Source organism: Furipterus horrens, unplaced genomic scaffold, assembly GCF_987537825.1.
Source record: "Furipterus horrens unplaced genomic scaffold, mFurHor1.1.pri manual_scaffold_1, whole genome shotgun sequence".
NCBI lineage: Eukaryota > Metazoa > Chordata > Mammalia > Chiroptera > Furipteridae > Furipterus > Furipterus horrens.
Genome location: NW_028327171.1, coordinates 80,202,207 through 80,225,926, shown reverse-complemented (window position 1 = coordinate 80,225,926; position 23,720 = coordinate 80,202,207). Strand labels below are relative to the sequence as shown.

General features: G+C 35.0%; 1 pseudogene; it reads left to right on the top strand.

Moving 5' to 3' along the window:
• Window positions 1-21,179, top strand: part of LOC150021347 (GTP-binding protein Rheb pseudogene) — an 89,750-nt pseudogene extending 68,571 nt beyond the window's left edge.
• Window positions 21,180-23,720: the final 2,541 nt, after the last annotated feature.

Genomic DNA, 23,720 nt, shown 5'->3' with positions numbered 1-23,720 from the left:
TCCCATCAAAAGGAAAGGTAGAATCCCCAGAAAGAGTGCTAAATGAAATAGAGGGGAGCGAACTATCAGATATGGAATTCAAAACATGGATTATGGAGAAGCTGAATGATCTCAGCGGAAACTTCAAAGAACTCCAGAAAAACTACAAGGAACTCACAGAAAATTACGTGAGCATGAAAAAGGACATAGAAGCTATCAATAAGAGCCAGGAGGAAATGAAAAATACGATCTCTGAATTGAAGAACACAGTAGAAGGAATTAAAAGCAGGCTAGAGGAAGCAGAAGATCGGATCAGCGAGCTGGAGGACAACCTACACAAAAACTCCCAGACAATGCAACAAAATGAAAAAAGACTGAACAAGACTGAAGAGGTTCTAAGACAGCTGCAGGACAACATGAAACGTAATAATATCCGTATCATAGGAATTCCAGAAGGAGAAGAAGAAGAGCAAGGGATAGAAAACCTCTTTGAAAAACTAATGACAGAAAACTTTCCTAACATGACGAGAGAAAGAGTCACGCAAGTCCAGGAAGCACAGAGGGTCCCAATGAAGATGAACCCCAACAGGCCTACCTCAAGACACATCATAATTAAAATGGCAACATTCAAAGACAAAGAGAGGATCCTAAAAGCAGCAAGAGAAAAACAACTAATAACATACAAGGGTACTCCAATAAGGCTATCATCAGATTTCTCAGCAGAAACACTACAAGCCAGAAGGGAATGGCAAAAAGTATTCCAAGCAATGAAAAACAAAGGCCTACAACCTAGAATACTATACCCAGCAAAGCTCTCATTCAAAATGGAGGGTGAAATAAGGAGCTTCCAAGACAAAAGAAGGCTAAAAGAATACATCTCCACCAAACCAGCAATGCAAGAGATGCTAAAAGGTCTGCTCTAAGAAGATAAAGAAACAGAGAGAGACAGAGAAGAACACGAGTACAAAGGGGAAAAATGACAATGAATAAGTACTTATCGGTAATAACCTTAAATGTAAATGGATTAAATGCTCCAATTAAAAGACATAGGGTAGCTGAATGGATTAGAAAGAATGACCCACATATATGCTGTCTACAAGAGACCCACCTTAGAACAAAAGATCTACACAGACTGAAAGTAAAGGGATGGAAAAATGTATTCCAAGCAAATGGACATGAAAAAAAAGCCGGGGTAGCAATACTTATATCAGACAAAACAGATTTCACAGCAAAGTCCATAAAAAGAGACAAAGAAGGGCATTTCATAATACTTAAGGGAAAAATCCATCAAGAAGATATAACCCTTATAAATATATATGCACCAAACTTAGGAGCACCCAAATATGTAAGGAAACTTTTGAAAGACTCCAAGAAAGATATAGACAACAACACACTCATAGTAGGGGACTTTAACACCCCATTGTCAACAATGGACAGATCTTCGAAGCAAAGAAACACCAAAGATATGGAGGCACTGAACAACACTCTAGATCAAATGGACTTAGTCGATATATATAGAAGTTTTCACCCCAAAGAAGCAAAATATACATACTTCTCAAGTGCACATGGAACATTTTCAAAGATAGACCACATGGTAGGACACAAAACAAGCCTTAACAAATTCAAGAAAATTGAAATTATATCAAGCATCTTCTCAGATCACAATGGCTTAAAATTGGAAATCAACCTCAAGGAAAAAACTCAAAAACATTCAAACTCATGGAGAATGAATAACATGCTATTAAATAATGACTGGGTTAACAATGACATCAAGGAAGAAATCAAAAAGTTTCTGGAAACTAATGATAATGAACACACAACAACCCAAAACCTATGGGATACAGCGAAAGCAGTCCTAAGAGGAAAGTTCATAGCAATACAGGCCTACCTAAAAAAGCTAGAGGAATATCTAATAAAAAATTTAACCCTACAGCTACAAGATCTAGAGGAAGAACAACAAGCAAAGCCCAGATCAAGTAGAAGGAAGGAAATCATCAAGATCAGAGCAGAATTAAATGACATAGAGTCTAAACTAACAATTCAAAAGATCAACAAAAGTAGGAGCTGGTTCTTTGAAAAAATAAACAAAATTGACAAGCCTTTAAGCAGGCTCATCAAGAAAAAAAGAGAGAGGACCCAAATAAATAAAATCAGAAATGAAAGAGGAGAAATCACAACTGATACCACAGAAATACAAAGGATTATAAGAAATTATTATGAACAACTGTATGGCAAGAAATTTGACAACCTAGAGGAAATGGACAGATTCCTGGAAACCTATAGTCTTCCCAAACTGAATCAAGAAGAAGCAGAAAGTCTGAATAGACCAATAACAGCTAGTGAAATTGAAGCAGTAATCAAAAAACTCCCAGCACACAAAAGCCCTGGACCGGATGGCTTCACAAGTGAATTCTACAAAACATTTAGGAAAGAACTAACTCCTATCCTTCTCAGACTATTCCAAAAGATACAAGAAGAGGGAAGACTGCCAAACTCATTCTATGAAGCCAGTATAACCCTAATTTCAAAACCAGGTCAAGACACAACAAAGAAAGAAAACTACAGGCCAATATCGCTGATGAACATAGATGCTAAAATCCTCAACAAAATATTGGCAAACCGGATCCAGCAACACATTAGAAAGATCATACACCACGATCAAGTAGGATTCATCCCAGGGATGCAAGGATGGTTTAACATTCGTAAATCAATAAACGTAATACACCACATAAACAAAATGAAAGACAAAAACCACATGATAATATCAATAGATGCAGAAAAAGCATTTGATAAAGTACAACACCCATTTATGATAAAAACTCTCAGCAAAATGGGAATAGAGGGAGCATACCTCAACATAATAAAGGCCATATATGAGAAACCTGAAGCCAACATCATACTCAATGGGCAAAAACTGAGAGCATTCCCCCTGAGATCAGGAACAAGACAAGGATGTCCGCTCTCCCCACTCCTATTCAACATAGTCTTGGAAGTTCTAGCCACCGCAATCAGACAAGAAAGAGAAATAAAAGGCATCCAAATTGGAAAAGAGGAAGTAAAACTGTCATTATTTGCAGATGACATGATAGTGTACATAGAAAACCCTATAGACTCCACAAAAAAACTACTCGACCTAATAAGTGAATTCGGCAAAATAGCAGGATACAAAGTCAATATTAAGAAATCAAAGGCATTTTTATACACCAACAATAAAAACTCAGAGATAGAAACTGAAAGAAAAATTCAATTTACCATAGCAACAAGAAAAATAAAATACCTAGGAATAAACTTAACCAAGGAGGTAAAAGACCTGAACTCAGAAAACTACATAACATTGAAGAAAGAAATTAAAGAAGATACAAATAAATGGAAGCATATACCATGCTCATGGATGGGAAGAATCAACATCATTAAAATGTCCATACTACCCAAAGCAATTTATAGATTCAATGCAATCCCTATTAAAATACCAGCAACATATTTCACAGACCTAGAACAAATACTTCAAAAATTTATATGGAACCAAAAAAGAGCCCGAATAGCCACAGCAATTTTGAGGAAGAAGAACACAGTAGGAGGAATCACAATACTTGATATCAAACTATACTACAAGGCCACGGTAATCAAAACAGTCTGGTACTGGCATAAAAACAGACATATAGATCAATGGAACAGAATAGAGAGCCCAGAAATAAACCCAGGTTCATATGGTCAACTAATATTTGACAAAGGGGGAAAGAACATCAAATGGAGTGAAAAGAGCCTCTTCAACAAATGGTGTTGGGAGAACTGGACAGGGACATGCAAAAAAATGAAACTAGACCACCAACTTACACCATACACCAGAATAAACTCAAAATGGATCAAAGACTTAAATGTAAGCCGTGATACCATAAAAGTCCTAGAGGAAAAAATAGGCAGGAAAATTTCAGATATCCCACATAGCAACATTTTCACTGATATATCTCCTAAGGCAAGGGAAATAAAGGAAAGAATAAACAAATGGGACTACATCAAACTAAAAAGTTTCTGCTCAGCTAAAGAAAACATCAGCAAGATGAAAAGGAAACCAACCATATGGGAAAATATATTCGCCAATGACATCTCAGACAAGGGATTGATCTCCAAAATATATAAAGAACTCATACGACTCAACACCAAGAAGACAGACAACCCAATTAAAAAATGGGCAAAGGACCTGAACAAACACTTCTCCAAAGAAGACATACAGAGGGCCCATAGACATATGAAAATATGCTCAACATCACTAGCCATCAGAGAGATGCAAATAAAAACCACAATGAGATACCACCTCACACCAGTCAGAATGGCCATAATCAACAAATCAACGAACAACTTGTGCTGGAGAGGATGCGGAGAAACGGGAACCCTGGTGCATTGCTGGTGGGAATGCAGACTGGTGCAGCCACTATGGAAAACAGTTTGGAATTTCCTCAAAAAACTAAAAATGGAACTGCCTTTTGAACCAGCAATTCCATTACTGGGATTATATCCGAAAAATCCTGAAACACCAATTCAAAAGAACCTATGCACTCCAATGTTCATAGCAGCACTATTTACAATAGCCAAGTGCTGGAAACAACCTAAATGCCCATCTGTAGATGAGTGGATCAAAAAACTGTGGTACATTTACACAATGGAGTTCTATGTAGCAGAAAGAAAGAAGGAACTTCTACCATTTGCAACAACATGGATGGAACTAGAGAGAATTATGCTTAGCGAAATAAGCCAGGCAACGAAAGAAAAATACATTATGCTGTCACCTATTACAGGAAACTAATGAACAACACAAACAAATGAGCAAAATTGAACCAGAGGTATGTAAACAAGGAGTAGACTAACAGTAACAAGGGGGGAGGGGGGAGGGAGAAAAGGGGGTAAGAAGGGGAAGTGTAAAATCAAAGAACATGTATAAATGACCCACAGACATGGGCAACTGAGTGGGGACTGAATGTGGGGGAAGGGAGGGGCAGGATACAGGGAAGCAAGAGGGGAAAAAAAAAGAGAGACAACTGTAATGGAAAAACAAACAAAAAAATTTTTTTTAGTGGGGGAAAATGAAAATATGAAGAATGGAAATGCCAGTTCAGTGAATATTAGGACAAAGATTTTCCTTCACGTTGTATATTTTTCTCCCTATTTGATCTCTCCAGAGTTTGGCATTCTAAACAAGTAAGTAATGACTTAAGTTTCTTTGCATAGACCTAATAAGACCAGTTGTTAATAGAGGTTCCTTTTTCTGAACAAGCCTTTGACTGGAATGTCAAGCCTAAAGGAGACATGCTTGGGCTCATGTTGTTACCAAAAAGCCCTAAGGAACTGGGAATGACTTTCAAAGGTAATAAAAGCCCGCGAAATAAAAGGCCTGCTGCCATGGTTGGTTGTGCGGTCCACAGCAATCTCTCCAGGGAAGGAACGAAGGTTGTTTTCCTGAAAGATGGCTAGAAGGGACCTTAAGGCACAATGGAAAACCAGAAAGACTTGGAAAGGACAGGTGTGTACAGGCAAGGATGAATGCCAGGTATGTGGCCCAGCTTCTGTGCACTGAAGAGCAGACTGAGGGCCACCCTAAATGTTCCTTGGGTAAGTTCCAGCAAAACAGAACTAAAGATCATAAGTGATCATTTGCTGCTCTTGTTATGCTTATGCAAATGAACAGGATAAATTAAAAATGGACTTAATGTAGTCCCTTTAAAGACAAGGAGAGTAATCTTAGGGAGAAAAATCAGTATTCAAGGAAAATCACAATGATCAGTGGCAGACTGTAAAGTAGGGCAGCTAACCGTCTTAAAAGTTTCTTCTCATTTAAAAAATGGTTTCACTTGAAAATTAAACCATATCTGTGATATCACCAAAGAGATTCAAGTTGCAGGCAAGTAGAATGTCAAGTGCCTTGCAACTGTATGTCTTCCCAATAAGACAGTCTTACAGATTTAGAGACTTTTTTGTTGGTTATGTTACATAAATTAACATGTGTTTTCTGTTTTCAAAGGGCATAAGCCTATGACCGCATTACCTGAGTGATTGTCTGTACGCATAAGCCTCACTTAATCCTCTCTGCAGCGCTGCCTCCGGAGACTCAACAGTTTGGCTGAACTAAATGGCTGAGTTGGTGAAGAATGGGGTGGTCTGTGGACTTCACTTTAAAACTGAATTCTCTTTTCTATCCTAATGGCTTGGACAGAAAGGGCCCAGAGGTCTGAGAGGGGGGAAACATAAACTATTTCCCTCAGCCCAAACTAAATAAAATGGGCAAAAGGGTTTTGGACAGGAGAGATGTGCCTAGCACACCTTCCTCCAAAGAAGCCCTTCTTTTTTTTTTTTTTTCTCCTAATGTGGAACATTGAAAAATTAATCCCTGCCTTTTGCCACCTAGTAGTTATGGATTGAATGATGCTTTTTAACCCTTTTTGCCAAATCTGTTGCCCCCAGAACACAACAAGGATGCCAGCCTGCTAAACCAAGCACGCCGTTGTCCGGAGACAGCCAACTGACCTGGAGTCTGCATGATCCTTCCCCATGTGGGAAGGCCACCCTCCCCTCCACACCCCCACTCTTATTAGGGATTTCTGGACCCAAGGGTAGGTAGGACGACGACCATGTCCAGCTTGAAGCAGCTAGAGGAGCTTGAGACCTTCGCCCATTGTCCTTTACAAGATTACAAAGGGTCTTAATATCTGAGAGGGAGGGATAGTTATTTTTTACGAACCATGGGTATGGACTTGGGGGGGGGATGCTGGGGGAGGGAGATACTGGGTGGAGGGGAGTAAAGGGGAAAAAATTGGAACTACTGTAACAGCATAATCAATAAAATATATTAAAAAAAAAAAAAAAGAAATATTCAAAGTGATGAAAAGCAAGTACCTATAACCAAGACTGAACTCTATCTATCAAAGCTATTATTTAAAATTGAAGGTGAAATAAAGAGCTTCTGAAACAAACAAACAAAAAACCTAACAGAGCTAATTATCAGCAAACCAGTATTACAAGAAGTGTTAAAGGGTCTGCTTTAGGAAGAAGGAAAACTTGAGAGAAAGAGGAACATAAGAATGAAGAAAAAATGACAATAAATAAGTACCTACTGATAACCTCAGATGTAAATAGATGAAGTGCTCTAATCAAAAGACATAGGGTAGTGGAATGGGTAAGAATGTGACCTATATATATGCAATCTACAAGAGACCCACTTAAGAACAAAATATACACACAGACTGAAAGTGAAGGAATACATATAAATAGAAAGGGAAAAACAAGCTGAGGTAGCAATACACTTCAAAACAAAGGCCATAACAAGAGACAAAGGTCACTATCTAATGCTAAAAGGATAGATCCCAGAAGAGGATATAACCCTTGTGAACATATATGCACTCAATATAGAAGCCCCTAAATAAATAGAGAAAATCTTAGTGGGCATTAAGGAAGAGATTGAGTGCAATACACAGTCATAGTAGGGGATTTTAACACCCTGAAGACATCAATGGTTATATCTTTCAAGCTAGAAATAAGAAAGAAAGAAAGAAAGAAAGAAAGAAAGAAAGAAAGAAAGAAAGAAAGAAAGAAAGAAAGAAAGAAAGAAAGAAAGAAAGAGAAACCATTAACAACAAAATGGATTGAATATATTTAATTGATATTTACAGAACATTTCATTCTAAAGCAGTAGAATATTTATTCTTCTCAAGTGTACATTAAACATTCTCAAAGATAGACCACATACTAGGACTCAAATAAGTCTCAATAAATTCAAGAAGAATAAAATAATATCAAGCATTGTCTATGACCAATATGGGATGAATCTAGAAATCAATTACAATTTTTAAAAAATTGGAAATGCCCAAACACATGGGGCTAAATAACATTATTAAACAATGAGTGAGTTGACACTGAGATAAAAAAATAAATAAACATTACCTGGAAACAAATGAAAATGAACACACAGTCCCAAATACATGTAACACAGCAAAAGCAGCCCTCAAAGGGAAGTTCATAGCATTACAGTCCTACCTCAAAAAGCAAGAAAAATCTCAAATAAGCAATCTCGCTCTACACCAAAAAGAACTAGAAAACGAACTACAAAGAAACCCAGGGTAAATTTAAGAAAAAAAAAAAAAAAAGATTAAAGCAAACATAAATGACATAGAGACAATTTTTTTTTAAAGTCAATGAAATCAAGAGCTGTTTCTTTGAATATAAACAAGACTGATGAACATTTATTTAGACTAATCAAGAAAAAAAGAGAGGACTCTGGTAAATAAAATCAGAAATCAGAAGAAGACAAGTAACCACTGACATTGCAGAAATACAGAAGATTGTGCGAAAATACTATGAACCACTACATATTAACATTTTGTACAACCCGAGCAAAATGGACAAGTTTAGAGACATAACAATCATCAAAAATTCAATCAGGAAGGGTCATAAAATTTGAATAGACTCATAACAACTAATAAAAGTGAAGCAGTAACAAACAAAAATTTCTCAGCTAAAAAACCAAGATAGGATGGCTTCACAGGAGATTTTTACCAAACATTCAAAGAACTAACACTTATCCTCTTCAAACTAGTCCAGAAAATTCAAGAGAAGAGAAAACTTCCAAGCTCTCTTCATAAAGCCAGCATTATCTTAATTCCAAAACCAGATAAAGGCACTGCAAAGAAGAATTATAGTTCAATAATCTGATGAACATAGATGTCAAAATTCTCAACAAAATATTAACAAACTGGATCTAGCAATACATCAAAAAGTGAGGGCACCCCTATGATTTGGATGTTGGCACGTTTATTTGGAGGGTTATCAGCTGGGAGGGGGAAGAGGGAGAAATGGGGAAATGTTGCAGGGATTAAGAAGCATAAGTGGATGGTACAAAATAGACAGAAGGAAGTTAAGAATAGTATAAGAAAGGGTGAAGCCAAAGAACTTATATGCATGACCCATGGACATGAACTAAGGGGGGTGAGATTGCTAGAGGGAAGTGGGGTATTAGGCAGAGGAGAGCAAAGGGAAAAGAAATTGGAACAACTGTAACAACATAATCAATCAAATATTCTTTAAAAAGAGAGAGAGAGATGGTAAGTGAGGGAGAAAGACAGGGAAAGAAACATCAATGTGTGGTTGCCTCTCATGTGCCCCTAACTGGGGGCCTGGTCCACAGCCCAGGCATATGCCCTAACTGGCAATTGAGTCAGCGACCCTTTGGTTCACAGGCCAGTACTCAATCCACTGAGCCACACCAGACAGGGCTGTACCACAGCTTTTTTATCCACTTATTTACTGATGGGCATTTAGGCTGTTTTAAGATCTTAGCTATAATAAATGACACTGCTAGGAACATAGCAGTTCATATATTCTTTTGAATTGGTGTTTCAGGATCCTTAGGATATATTCCCAGAAGTGGAAACGCTGGGTCAAAAGATAGTTTCATTTTTAATGTTTTGAGGAAGCTCCATACTGTTTTCCACAGTGGCTGGATAAGTCTATATTCCCATCCACAATGTACTAGGGTTTCTTTTTCTCCATGTCTTCACCAGCCAATAGGCCATATATTACAGCAATCACCTTTATAAATCAAAACATTCAAACAAAAATGATGTAGATAGAAATGCACTATGAGTAACAAAATTTAATAGCATTCTCATTATAAGACAAATAATGTAGGGAGAAATGATTTAACATATATAAGAACTTAATTACAATAAAATATACATTATCAATATATAATTATATATAATTATACCATGAATATAGATAATACAACTTCCTCTCAAGTGTTTATCAACGTTATGTACTTTCACAAAGAAAATGCCACTATGATTTTTAATAAGAAAACATTGCAAATAAAACTCTGATTACTAGATATATTACTGATAATAACTAGAAGTTATTAACAATATCAAGGCCATCCCCCCTTGAAGTTGCAAAGTTTGTATTAAAAAACAATTGAACCAAAGTAGAACTACACTCTAAAAATTAAGAAATTCTCAGAATAGTACTCATAACTATCATTGCAATTCTAGGAATTTATCCTGAAAACATGCCTCCAAGATTATGAAAATTGGTATTTCCATTATTATTCTTCACAGCATTATTTGTCATTACAAAACCATAAAAACAACCTCAGGACCCATATATAGTAAATTGGTTGAAGGAACTATGGTATATTCACATATTGTAAAAGTATTCATAAAAAACATTTGTTTGAAATTGTAGTGTATAATATCTAGAATGTATTGTTAGAGAAAAAGAAGCAAAATGCAAAAGGGAATCTATAAAACATTATCTTTTTATTAAAAGAAAAATAGGAAAATATAAATGTATTTTCTCATTTGTGTGAAACAACACAGGACAAATAAACCAGACCATATGAAGGTTGATTTTTAATAAGGATAGTTTGGAATGAATGGAAAGGTTTGAATTACAACATGTAGGAGAAGTGACACATTTATGAGCATAACTTTTTACTTAGTTTTCAAATTTAGAATTTAGTTTTTCACATATTCAAATAAATTCAAGAAGAAATGATTTTAAAGAAAGAAGTAAATTAGTTTAGCAAATTTCAAGTGACAAAATAGCTACACTACAGGAAAAAAGAAACTAATCCAAGAAACCCTTGAAAACAATATTTTGACTGTATACTTTCAGGCTAAAGACAAAAGAGCTGTACATAACTATTGAACTGTCTATATTAGTTCTGTTTTTGACACTAATATCAGTTACTAAATCTGATGTTACTCGTATCTTAAAAAAATGGAGCAATAATAAACACATTGTGGATATTGTGTTACTGACAAGAATACTTCACAGAATTCTTTGAAAATAATGTTGGTGATTTTAATTTAGCCTTTGAGGACCCAATTGGCCTTTGAACACAAATTTCTTCTTAGTCAGTTAAAATTGTCACTTTATCCACATGTGATAGCACTGTCCTAATGAAATACCCAGAGGGAGTAGGTCAAATTTTGCAAAGAGAGGTGTATATGAATTTGAAAGCAAATTATCAAGTTATATTTAATCATCAATGAAAACACCATTATATGCTGATATCTATTTTCATTTCCCAAAGAATGACTAAATTTATAAATTACTTCTCATAGCATTTGTAAATTACATCTCATAACATTTGTAAAATTAGTTTTCAAAACATATGATAGCTTAATCTTTGGAAGAACAAATAAATGAAATAAAATAAAATTTATTAATATGCATTAGGGTTTTCAAAAGTTAAGTAGAATCAATTGACTAATTTATTTTGCAAGTTAAAAGTGATTGTGCTAGTTTTTAAAATGATATAACACAAGGAGTAACTGAATAAATTAAATGTAATGAATCTGAAACATCATATTAATTATATTCATTTAAATGAATGTCTATGATAGTATTTCCATAAAAATATTTATGAAGTTTAAATAATCTCTAAAACTCTATAGTTGAACATGGATTTTGAACCCACCTTATGCCATCTATACTTTCAAAGGCATGAAAAATTAAATCTTGGGACACTTTGCTGGACCAAATAAGATTTAGTGAATAAATTGAAAGAATTGCAACAGTGTATTTCCAAGGGTTTATGGAGTATAGATGGAATACTTATAATGCTACATATACCTTCACATAAACTTATAAAGCCATAAGTTTATACAAGTCATAAAGTTTTCTTCCACAAGAATTGAAGATATTACTGATACTCTAAATTATTTTCTTTAAAATGACTTTTTTAAAAGGTTTATTTATTAGGTAAACTATTGTCTCAAATAAATGACAAATACCTCAGTCATACTTCAAATTAATTTGTTGCACAGTCCTAAATTTTCTAAGAACCCTTTTTACATATTACATATAGTTTAAATATTAATTTAGTCATAGCTCTTTATTTATCCTAAATATTACAGTCCAGGTTAAGATTTATTTGCTACTTTTTCCCATCTTTACTCCAGGACATTTTAATAAGTCATGATATCCTTCTGCATCTGGCATTTCACTGTGGTGCTGTCAGCAATATTCTTGTCATTCACTACAGTGGGCATTTGTTGTTTTTGTTTGCTTAGCAACTTCTTAAAAAATGTCGATATGGTCATTAGGGGGACTACTCCCTACCCAACACTTGCATTTGTTATTTCTGTTGGAATCAATCACACTTGCTTTTTCTAGGAGTGGTAGAAGACAACCCACCCTTTTTATTTATCATTTATACTACTTGCACCATAAAGTAAATGTACTTCACCTGTAAATTCACCCTAGGTATTTAAGAGTCTGGCAGTTTTCATTTAATGTCTGAAGTAACTTATAAGAGAAAGTTAAAAAATACAACTGTGCCATTACAATTGGCCTGCTTCCTCCACTATCTATTTTAGACTTCCATCCCTTTTGAATAGCATTTGTCCTGAGTGATGACTTAGGTGGTGGGGGAAGCCAGGCCCTCCTTCTCTGGCAGTCCTTGGTAATCTTGCTTTTCACAGGTCTGGGCTGCCGCACATTTAAAATTTTAGTAGAACACCAAGAGAGACCCTACTAGATTATCTAGAAGTCAAATGTGTTACTTTCTGCTCTATTTTATGAACCACTTTACCTCTTTATGACGAGGAGAGAGTCCTTTACCCCTGCCTAGATAGATCTCTCTTTCTCTTTCTTTTTCTTTTTCTCTCTTTTTTTTTTTTTTTTACCTGCTAGTCTCTTGACACAGAGAGTCCAAGGCAAAAACAGTAGTTATGGCTTAAAGCTTAAGAAAATCCTTTGTATTTCCTCTGGTGAAAGTGTTATCCCTCTGTCAAGTGGACTTCTAGACCCACATAACCTAAAGTTGTGGATAGAGGAAGCATTCATCTCCTTATTTGGTCATTGGGAGTAACAGTAAGTAGGGCCATTCCTACTTCAAGCTTTTGGTTCTCAGATGCATATGTTGTATCTCTAGGGGATAAAGATGATCATAGAAACTTTATTGATGTTTTTAGTATTAACAAATCTTAATTTTGAAATAGCAAGAACAAAAGTTGTTGTAACAATTGTAACAAGCCAAGTACTATTATAATCGCTTTACCTATAAAATATTTAATACACAAAACTACTTTTGAGTATCCATACCTCCATTTGTTAGCTAAATAACTTGTCTAAATTTTCACTAGTAATAAGTAGTTGAATATGATGTTTAAACAGTATATCTGCTGAGATGATGAGCCACACTACATTATTATACTATTTCTTAAAAGTGTTTTTCACACTATTATATTAATAAAGAATGTTAGATGTATTTTGTTTATATTGGCATTATATAAACCTCAAATATAGCCATATAAAATTGATAGTAATTAAGTTATTTAACTATGAAATTTGGAATATAAATTAACAGTATTCCCACTTTTATCATGGTATACAAAACACCAGATATACTTTATAAATATACAGAAAGAAGATATTGTTAATTTACTATTATTTTTCTAAGATAGAAAATTTATTTTATTTGTCCTCCACAGATTTTGAATACTATTCAATTATGTAAGACATAAAAACTAAATAAAACACTATTTAGATTTGTTTCACATATTTTAACATAAAAAACAATATGGTGAAATTAATTTAAAGAAAAACATAATCTTTATTTCATGTAAGTTTAATTTATGAAGTTTCTAGTAGCTCTTAAATCTCAATGTCTTTAGAATCAACTCTAAAGATACTCATGCTTGGGCCCTACTACTAGAGGTTCTGAATATATTGTTCTGGGATAAGGGCAGGACAATCCATATTTTTAAATGGTTTGCAGTTTATTTTAATATGCAGCCAGAGTTGAGAATCGCTGGCACATGACAAAGTGTCCACGAAATTCAAAATGTTAATATATTTCATGTGATTACAAATAAATATTTTATTGCAATAATATATAAAATATTGATGTAATTGAATATAAAAGTGCACTGTTACTTATTTGAACATTGTTACAAAGGAGAAAAAAATCTGTGTGATTCTGCTCTAGTTGAGACTTTAAATTAATAAACACTACTTGGGTAACACTCTTTTTATATGGAAATGGCAAACCAAAGATACTGTTGAAAGTAATATGATTAACATGAACCAATGATAGGATGCTAAACAATTTGTGAGGTTAAAAATTGTTAAATAATATGAAGAAAATTATAATAAATTATTCCCAAGATAAATACAACAATTTGAGATAGTAATAAGTAAAATTATCTGAATGTGGTGAGAATTATGACATGATAATTATAAAAAGCATTCTCCTAGGAGTATACAGGGTCTTTCCAGAAAGTATCAAGCCATGTACTATGAAAAATAGAGACATTTATTGAAGAAGATAAAAGGTACAAGAAACATTGTACACAGGACAATGACACCTCAGGCCCCTTCAAAGAAGGCACTTTGGGACCTCATGCAGTTCTCCCAGTTGCCATCAGCTGCCCTGTTGTATTTTCCTGAATTTCATCAATGGTCTGGAATCTTTGCCACTGGAACCCCTGGGTTGGGGTGGGGTGGGGGGGCATGCTGGTGTGGGGCTGGGACTCCTTGCTCCCAAGATATCTCTCCCAAATTTTAACCACCACACATGGGTGGGACCAGACCATTTTGTGTCTCTGCCCCTCCTACCAGTCTGGATGGTTGTGATTTCTTTAATTCCATAGTTGTCAGACTTTCAGCTTGAGTTCTGACAGTTCTGAGAATGCTTATTTTGTAGTTTAGTTGTCATTTTGATGTGGTTGTTCAATGAGGCAAGCCATGTCTGTCTACACCCCATCTTGAGCAGAAGTCCTAAGTCTTTTCTTATCTAAAGATGTTTTTACCTAAGACCAAAATTTTGATCTTTTCTTCTTTATGCAATATTTCTCAGCCAACGACAACCTTTTCTAAAACTGCATAACCAAATATAAAGTCCCACAATAAGATTGTTGAAAAATCAAATTTGAATAAGGCAAAGTAATGTTTAATATCTCTAAACTTATTTTCTAATATTTGAAACAAAATAATTACCTCATATAATTATTATAAGATTTCAATTAGGCCATATGTTTTAAGTACCTATTATAGTATCTGAAACATATATGTATTATGTAATCAATAGGTGATAGCTATTCTTAATTTTGTTATTATTGGTAATCATTATTGAATAGATATTTGGTTGGCTAAAAAAGATTTAAGCCTTAATATAGTGAAATTTTTTCTATCTATAAAATAGTGGCTTGGTCAGATACTCAAACTACTGTTATGTTTAGAATCTTAAACACATCAGATGCCTTTAAACTCAACTTTATATCTGTGATTCTGATAGTCCTATAAATTGTTGCTAAATTTGTCTTAACTCTTGCTTATAAATATAAATTAACCTTATGAAAAATAACTTTAGAAGAGTTCACCCTTCATGCTCCTTAAGAGTTAGGCTAGTTTAAATGTTAAAACTAGTTTTTTACTGCTTAAGAAATAATTATTTCTAGAAAGTTGCTGGGATTCAGATTATAGCACAGTACTGTAATTATGGTTCAGATGGTACCGCTATTCTTAGCTTATATTTTCATTTGTGTATAACTTCATGACAAGTACCTTTTTGAGCTAAAATTTCTCACACTTTTCAAGTAAAAAATAGAATTATTTTTGTAGATTGTTTGAATAAGCAACAAATCACCAACTGCTAAGATAAAAAGGATGTTTTAGGAATGCTGTGGGAAAAGTTTTCTTATTTTTAAAATAACTTTTAACAGTTCTTTTCAACTTATATTGGTTTTACACTTTTATTTTTATACATGCTTTAAACTTTTCATTATATACTATGAAATTAATGTATTGAATTTTTAAAAATAGCATAAGAGGGAATTCAGTGATTTTTAAATAAATGTATTGAGGCTTTTATATGATGTCCACCTCTTTAAACAAGAATAAATAAAGCAAACCATTTATAGATTTTTTTGCAAACATATCTGAAATTATATTATTGATTGAATTTTATAGTCAGAGACATTATATAGACTGTTATTCTCTGGAGAATAAATTCATACATGGTCAAACTCCATGAATAATTCAGGATGGTAGCAGAGACAGAAAAAGCCCATAACTCTGTCATATGGATGAAAACATAAGTTTCGGTTTACAAACTACAAACACAGGCTTAAGAAATAGAAAATTGTGTCTCATGATCTCCATAGCATCCTGTGGGCACCCAGATACTTGGACCTGGTTGGCAGCCACCAGACACCCAGTACTCCCCACTGTCAAGCACCTGATTCTGCTTATGGGCTGGTGGGAAAACCATGCTGAATAGTGTATGGAGTCTGCTGCTCTGCTTTCCTGCATCAGCATCTCTGTGGCATCTGTGAAGGGGTCTTTTGGGCTCCCTCATGCAAAAACTGACCTATATTTAGCAGTTGCCTTTTGAAAATTCTACTTGTATTTACTGTTCCACATATTTGTCCACAGTGAAGTATTTGTTCAAAAATTCTGACCAGATTTGATTTCTTACAGGCAGTATCAGTGTGTTCAAGTGCTGCCTCCCTTGTTTTCCAATAGTTCATATTGTCAGACTGGAAATGGTGAGGTCTCAATTCTGACCATCTTATGAAATTCTGACCACCTTGTCAAATCTCCACTACCTTGTAAGGGTCTAACTCACAATATAATAATGACCATAATAATGATAATAATATAATCCAATTCTTAAGTACTTATTCTTTATTAACAGTGTTTATTGTGTCTCTATTTAGGATCTGTACTAAGACAGTCCTTGGTTCACAATCCATAGTAGGCAGAAAGATAACAAACCCTTACTCTCAAACATGTACACATACAAATTAGCAGTACCTGTGAATATGTTACATTCCATGGCAAGGAAATATTAAGGTGACAAATAAAAGTAAGATTGTTAATCAACTGACTTTGAGATGGGGAGATTATCCTGAATAATCTCGGTTTGCCAATGTACTCCCAAAAGAAATGTGGGAGAGTCTATGTCTGAGTGATGCAGCATGAGGAAAACTCAACAGGCCATGGCTGGCTTTGAAGAAGGAAGAACCAAGTAGTTTCTAGAAGCTACAAATGGCAAGGATATAAAGTCTCCTTTTTACACTACAAAAGGAACTGAGTCCCACTGACACTTTTATTTAAACCCAGTGAGACCCATTTTGGACTGCTGACTTTAAGACCTAAGAAATTTTTTTTTTGTTATTTTCAATCAGAAAATTTATGAAAATTTGTTACAGTAGCAAGAAGAAACTAAAATGACTCACTCCACAGTACCTATTAATGTGCAAAATGGAAGCAAGAACACATACTGTAGGAAAACAACTTTCTTTAAAATGATGATCTGATCATCAAATATTTGATAGGAAATATATGTAGACTAAGAAGGAATGATGGCTGTTATTTATTTATTTATTTATTTATTTATTTATTTATTTATTTGGAAAGGGAGGCAAGGTACAAATGAAGTCTGAACTGAAGGAATCAAAAAAAAAAAAAAACAAAGAATTTTAAATTGGTGATTGTAGAAGGAAAAATAATTTCTACAATTGAGCATTTTCTACCAGTGCCATACAAGTCGTATTATTTATCTACCTGATCCCTAAAGAACAAGACTTCCCTTAAACACTGCATATTCTAAGAGATGATACTATTTTTGAGGTTAGGGAAGTATGCGTATGGCTCATATTAACAGTTGAGTTAGTTGACTAATGCTTTAGAATCATGGCTTGATTGCTAGAATGTAATTGGATATCACAACTCTGATGATCAGACACAAATATTTCCTCCATTTCTGGCTTATCTTAAAGTTACTTAAGTCACTTCAAACCTTCCCTTTAACATGTCATTTTTATTTTATGATAGTAAATTTGATGGTGAAGGTAGAACCCATGGTATTTGGGCTGAATTGTGTCCACCCCCAAATTCATATGTTGAAGTCCTATTCCTCAGTAATTCAGAATGTGACTGCATTTGGACATAAAATATTTAAGTAAATAAATATATTAAAATGAAATCACTGGTTAAGTCCTAATCCAGTATGACTGGTGTTCTTTAAGGAAAAGAAATGTGGTTGTAGAAACATAAAGAAAGAAGACCCTGTGAAGACACAAGGAGAATATAGCCACCCATGAGCTAAGGAGAATAGCTTGAAATAGATACAACCCTCATGACCTTCAAAAGAAAATGATCTTTCCAACACCTGATCTCCAACTTCAGCCTCCAGACAAGAGAAAATAAATTTTTGTTGTTTAAGCAACCCAATTTGTGGTATTTGTACAGTAACTAGCAAACTAAATTGCCCGGTCAAATTGATCACATTTTAAAATTAGTGGCTGTCTTTTTATTTTCTTCTTAGCATTTAAGAAATATTTATTGGTGAAAGAGTAACCAAAAACAGGTTGTATCATTAATGGACTTTCTTATAATTTGTATCTGCATAACTAAGCGAACTATAGGATCTAGAGTACACTAATAGGTCACAAGAGTGTCAGATTAATAATAGAAATTGTTTAAAGATCAAAAACTGGGAAACAGAAATTATGTATTTCTATGAAATCACCTAGAAATGAGAGCGTTGTAACCCTAGGGAGAATTTATTTCTTCCAGAACTTTCTGGACAACCTATTTGGAGGAAGAGAAAGTAACTTGGAACTCTGAAGGGAAGGCAAGTGTGGACTGCCAGCCTGAAATAAAAAGCCATAAATCCAGAACTGATGGAAAAGTGAGAATTAGCTTAGGAAAAAACAAAAATAAAAAACAGTGATAGAAGTTCCACATGGAAGGAAATTTCTGTTAAATGATTAATTTTTTTAAATGAGTTTATTCTAAATAGCTCTACTGGGCAACCACAGAACAACTGTGAAAGCAAAATCTGTGCTATATTTACTGCATGCAATAGCACATCTGGTTCCTTATGTCATGGACATAAGTGCTGAATACCTGTATTTCACTTTTGCTCCTGATCATTGTTTTCATAATGTCTTTTCCAGTATTAACATTATAACACCTTTATTTTATGTGATATTCTTTAAAGTTTTTGTTCACTGAGATCAATACTCATTTTTAGGATGATTGTTGGTTCCCTGTTTACCATTATCAGTTTTGTTTGTAAAGTCAAGTCCAAGATTCTCATACTGGGAGAAAATTTAACTATAACATGTTGCTTGAAAAAATAGTACACTTAATAATACATATTGTTAGAAGGTTAACACATACTATTTTGTAAAAGTCAAACTTGTAGAAAAGAATATAGAAAGAAAAAACAAAAGCCCTTTTCCATTTCCTAAATTTAATTTAATCTATCATGTTAACTAGTTTAAGAAATGTATAACCATATAAAATAATCTATAATTTTAGTCTTTTTAAATTTTAAACAAATCTTAATGTATACCTATTCTACAATTTGCATTTTTAATTTATAAAGATGGCTTGTGCATATTTTCATGTTAGCATCTAGAATCCTATCTAATTTTTTAATGACTGTAGAATTTTATTTTATTGATCTAGCCAATATTTTTTTTAATAGATACCTTTTAGTGGGTTATTTCCAGTTGTTTTTTATACCTAAACATTGTTGAGTGCATGTAGTTTTAATACATCTTCATTCACTTTTGCAAGTCTTTTGTAGAATGATTGCTGAGAGAAAAAAAATCTTACTAATCATTGTTTCAAAATATATCCAGACTATATTCCTTCTCAACACCTCCACTGCTTCCAGCTCCCCAAGCCACCACCATCTCTCACCTAGATCATTGCTATATCTTCCTAAACGGTCCCTCAGCTTCCACTCTTGCACCCTACAATCTAGCCTCAATCCAATAAAGAAGATATCATGCCTCTGCTCAAAATATGAATCTCTCCTTCATTCCCTCCACGTTCTCCACAGGAATTTTCTTGCTATTTCTCAAGAATATCAGGCCTTAGGACCTTTGTATTACCTGTTTCTTCTGCAAGGAATCTATTTCCCTGTAAATCATGCAAGATCATTGCTTTGACCTCTGGGATTAAGTCTTTTTAAATACCAACTTCTCAGTCTTACCCTGACCAACCACATTAAAAATGTCTGTCCCTCAGTCTACACTCTGACCAACATTCTCTTACTCAGTTTTAACTTTTTAAAACTTACAATGTGTTAATCACCTTTGAACTACACTCTTATAATTTACTTATTTGTTATATTTTTGTCTGTTTCTTCCCACTAGATTATAATATCCATTGTGACAGGAACTTTTTTCTGTTGTGCTTACCCATGTATCCCAATCACTGAAAACAGCCTAGTAATTTAAGCAGTCAATAAATATACAATGAGTAATTAATGAGTCAAATCTTGTGTTCATTTTATTTTTTACAGTTTGTCTCCTAAAAGCCTCTAAAAGTACAGTTCTCCCTATATAGTCACAACAAATATTTTAAAATATGTTAGATTTGTATATTATTATATTTTTTAATCTCTTAAACTAAAACTGAGAGAAAGAGAGAGACCATTTTAAGTGGAGGTCAGTTATGATGTACTGTGGTGCCTACATTAAAATAAGACATTACCACAAAAAAAATGTTTTCTTATTGGCCCTCCCCTCCCTGCCCCTGGGTGCCGCTCTATCCCCAGCTTGGCCACCGATCGCAGTACAGGAGCCGCGGCCGCGGTTGATGCGGTTGGCCTTGGGCTGAGGACGCCACCAAGATACTGCAGTCCAAGTCCTAGAAGATCATGATCCTGGGCTACCGGTCTGTGGGAAAATCCTAATTGACAATTCAGTTTGTTGAAGGCCAGTTTGTTGACTCCTATGACCCAACCATAGAGAAAACCTTCACGAAGTTGATCACAGTGAATGGACAAGAATACCACCTTCAGTTTGTAGACACTGTTGGCCAGGACGAGTACTCCGTATCTTCCCCAAGACGTACTCCATAGACATCAACGGCTATATCCTGGTGTATTCCGTCACGTTGGTCAAGAGTTTTGAAGTGATAAAAGTTATCCATGGCAAATTGTTGGATACGGTGGGGAAAGTGCAACTACCTATTATGTTGGTTGGGAATAAGAAAGACTTACATATGGAAATGGTGATCAGTTATGAAGAAGGGAAGGCGCTAGCAGAATCTTGGAATGCAGCTTTTTTGGAATCTTCTGCTAAAGAAAATCAAACCGCTGTTGATGTTTTTAGGATGATTTTGGAGGCAGAAAAAATTGATGGGGCCGCTTCACAGGAAAGTCTTCCTGCTCGATGATATGACTCCATCATCGGATGCCGGCTTCACGTGAGCAGCACAGACCGCTCGGCTTCGTTTTCTTCTGTTAATTCGAATGATTACATTTGGATCAGAGCTTTCTCCTGCCCACCCCTTTCAGATTATGTTGAACTCTGACTCTGTCCACATGAATTCACTTCCACTTCCAAATTTAAAGCAATCATATTTTTAATTTCTATATTGTATTTCTTAATAATATTATGAACAAGAATTTAATTGACATTAATTTTTAAGTGTAGTTTGTTGTTTAAAATAATGTAATCATCAAAAGATACATATTGTCGACCAGGGGCAGATCCAGGAAGTGCAGATCATTCTAAGAAGCACCAACAAACAATAGGAGTCACAAAAATGGGGAGACAGAGAAACAACCCCCCATCGAAAAGAAAGGTAGAGTCCCCAGAAAGAGTGCTAAATGAAATAGAGGGGAGCAAACTATCAGATATGGAATTGAAAGCATGGATTATGGAGAAGCTCAATGAACTCAGCGGAAACTACAAAGAACTCCAGAAAAACTACAGTGAACTCCATAAGAACTATAAGGAACTTACTGAGAATTATACCAGCATCAAAAAGGACATGGAAGCTATCAATAAGAGCCAGGAAGAAATGAAGAATACGATCTCTGAATTGAAGAACACAGTAGAAGGAATTAAAAACAGGCTAGAGGAAGCAGAAGATCGGATCAGTGAGCTGGAGGACAATGTAGACAAAAACTCACAGACAGTGCAACGAAACAAAAAAAAGACTGAACAAGACTGAAGAGGCTCTAAGACAGCTGCAGGGCAACATGAAACGTAATAATATCGATATCATAGGAATTCCAGAAGGAGAAGAAGAAGAGCAAGGGATAGAAAACCTCTTTGAAAAACTAATGACAGAAAACTTCCCTAACATGAGGAGAGAAAGAATCAAGCAAGTCCAGGAAGCACAGAGGGTCCCAATGAAGATGAACCCCAACAGGTCCACTTCAAGACACATCATAATTAAAATGCCAACATTCAAAGACAAAGAGAGAGTCCTAAAAGCAGCAAGAGAGAAACAAAACTAATAACATACAAGGGAGCTCCAATAAGGCTATCATCAGATTTCTCAGCAGAAACACTACAAGCCAGAAGGGAATGGCAAAATATATTCCAAGTAATGAAAGACAAAGGCCTACAACCAAGAATACTCTACCCAGCAAGGCTCTCATTCAAAATGGAAGGTGAAATAAGGAGTTTCCAAGACAAAAGAAGGCTACAAGAATACATCTCCACAAAACCAGCATTGCAAGAGATGCTAAAGGGTCTGCTTTAAGAAGATGAAGAAACAGAGACAGACAGAGAGGAACACGAGTACAAAGGGGGAAAATGACAATGAATAAGTACTGAAAGAAAGAAGGAACTTCTACCATTTGCAACAACATGATTGGAACCAGAGAGAATTATGCTTAGTGAAATAAGCCAGGCAACAAAAGAAAATTACCTTATGCTATCACCTGTTAAAGGAAACTAATGAACAACACAAACAAATGAGCAAAATTGAACCAGAGGTATGTAAACGAGGAATAAACTAACAGTAACAAAGGGGGAGATCGGAGGGAGAGAAGTGGTAAGAAGGGGAAGGGTCTAGTCAAAGAACATGTATAAATGACCCATGGACATGGACAACTGGGTGGAGACTGAATGTGGAAGAAGGGGGGGCAGGGTGCAGGGAAGCAAGAGGGGGAAAAAAGTGAGACAACTGTAATGGAAAAACAAACAAACAGAAAAATTTTTAGCGGGGGGAAAAATAAAAATATAAAGAATAGAAATGCAAGTTCCGTGAATATTAGAAGGACAAGGATTTTCCTTCACACTGTATATATTTTCTCCCTATCTGATCCCTCCAGAATTTGGCATTCCAAACAAGTAAGTAATGACCTAAGTTTTTTTTGCATAAAACTAATAAGACCAGTTGTTAATAGAGGTTTTTTTGTTTTTTTTTTTAACTAAGACTTTGAATGGAATGTCATGCCTAAAGGAGACATGATTGGGCTTTGGTTGTTACCAAAAAGCCCTGAGCAACTGGGACTGACTTTCAAAGGTAATAAAAGTCCACGAGATAAAAGGCCTGGTACCTTGGATGGATGAGCAGTTCATAGCAATCTTTCCAGGGAAGGAATGAAGGCTGTTTTCCTGAAAGATGGCTAGAAGGGACCTTAAGGCACAATGGAAAACCAGGAGGACCTGGAAAAGACAGGTGTTTACAGGCAAGGCTGAATGCCAGGTATGTGGCTCAGCTTCTGTGCCATGAAGGGCAGACTGAAGGTCACTCTAAATGTTCCTTGCGTAAGTTGCAGCAAAGCAGAACTAAAGATCATAAGTTATCATTTGCTGCTCTTGTTGTGTTTATGCAAATGAACAGGATAAATTAAAAATGAACTTAATGCAGTCCCTTTAATGACAAGGAGGGTAATCTTAGGGAGAAAAATCAAGATTCAAGGAAGATCACAATGCCCAGTGGTAGACTATAAAGTAGTGTAGCTAACCATCTTTATAGTT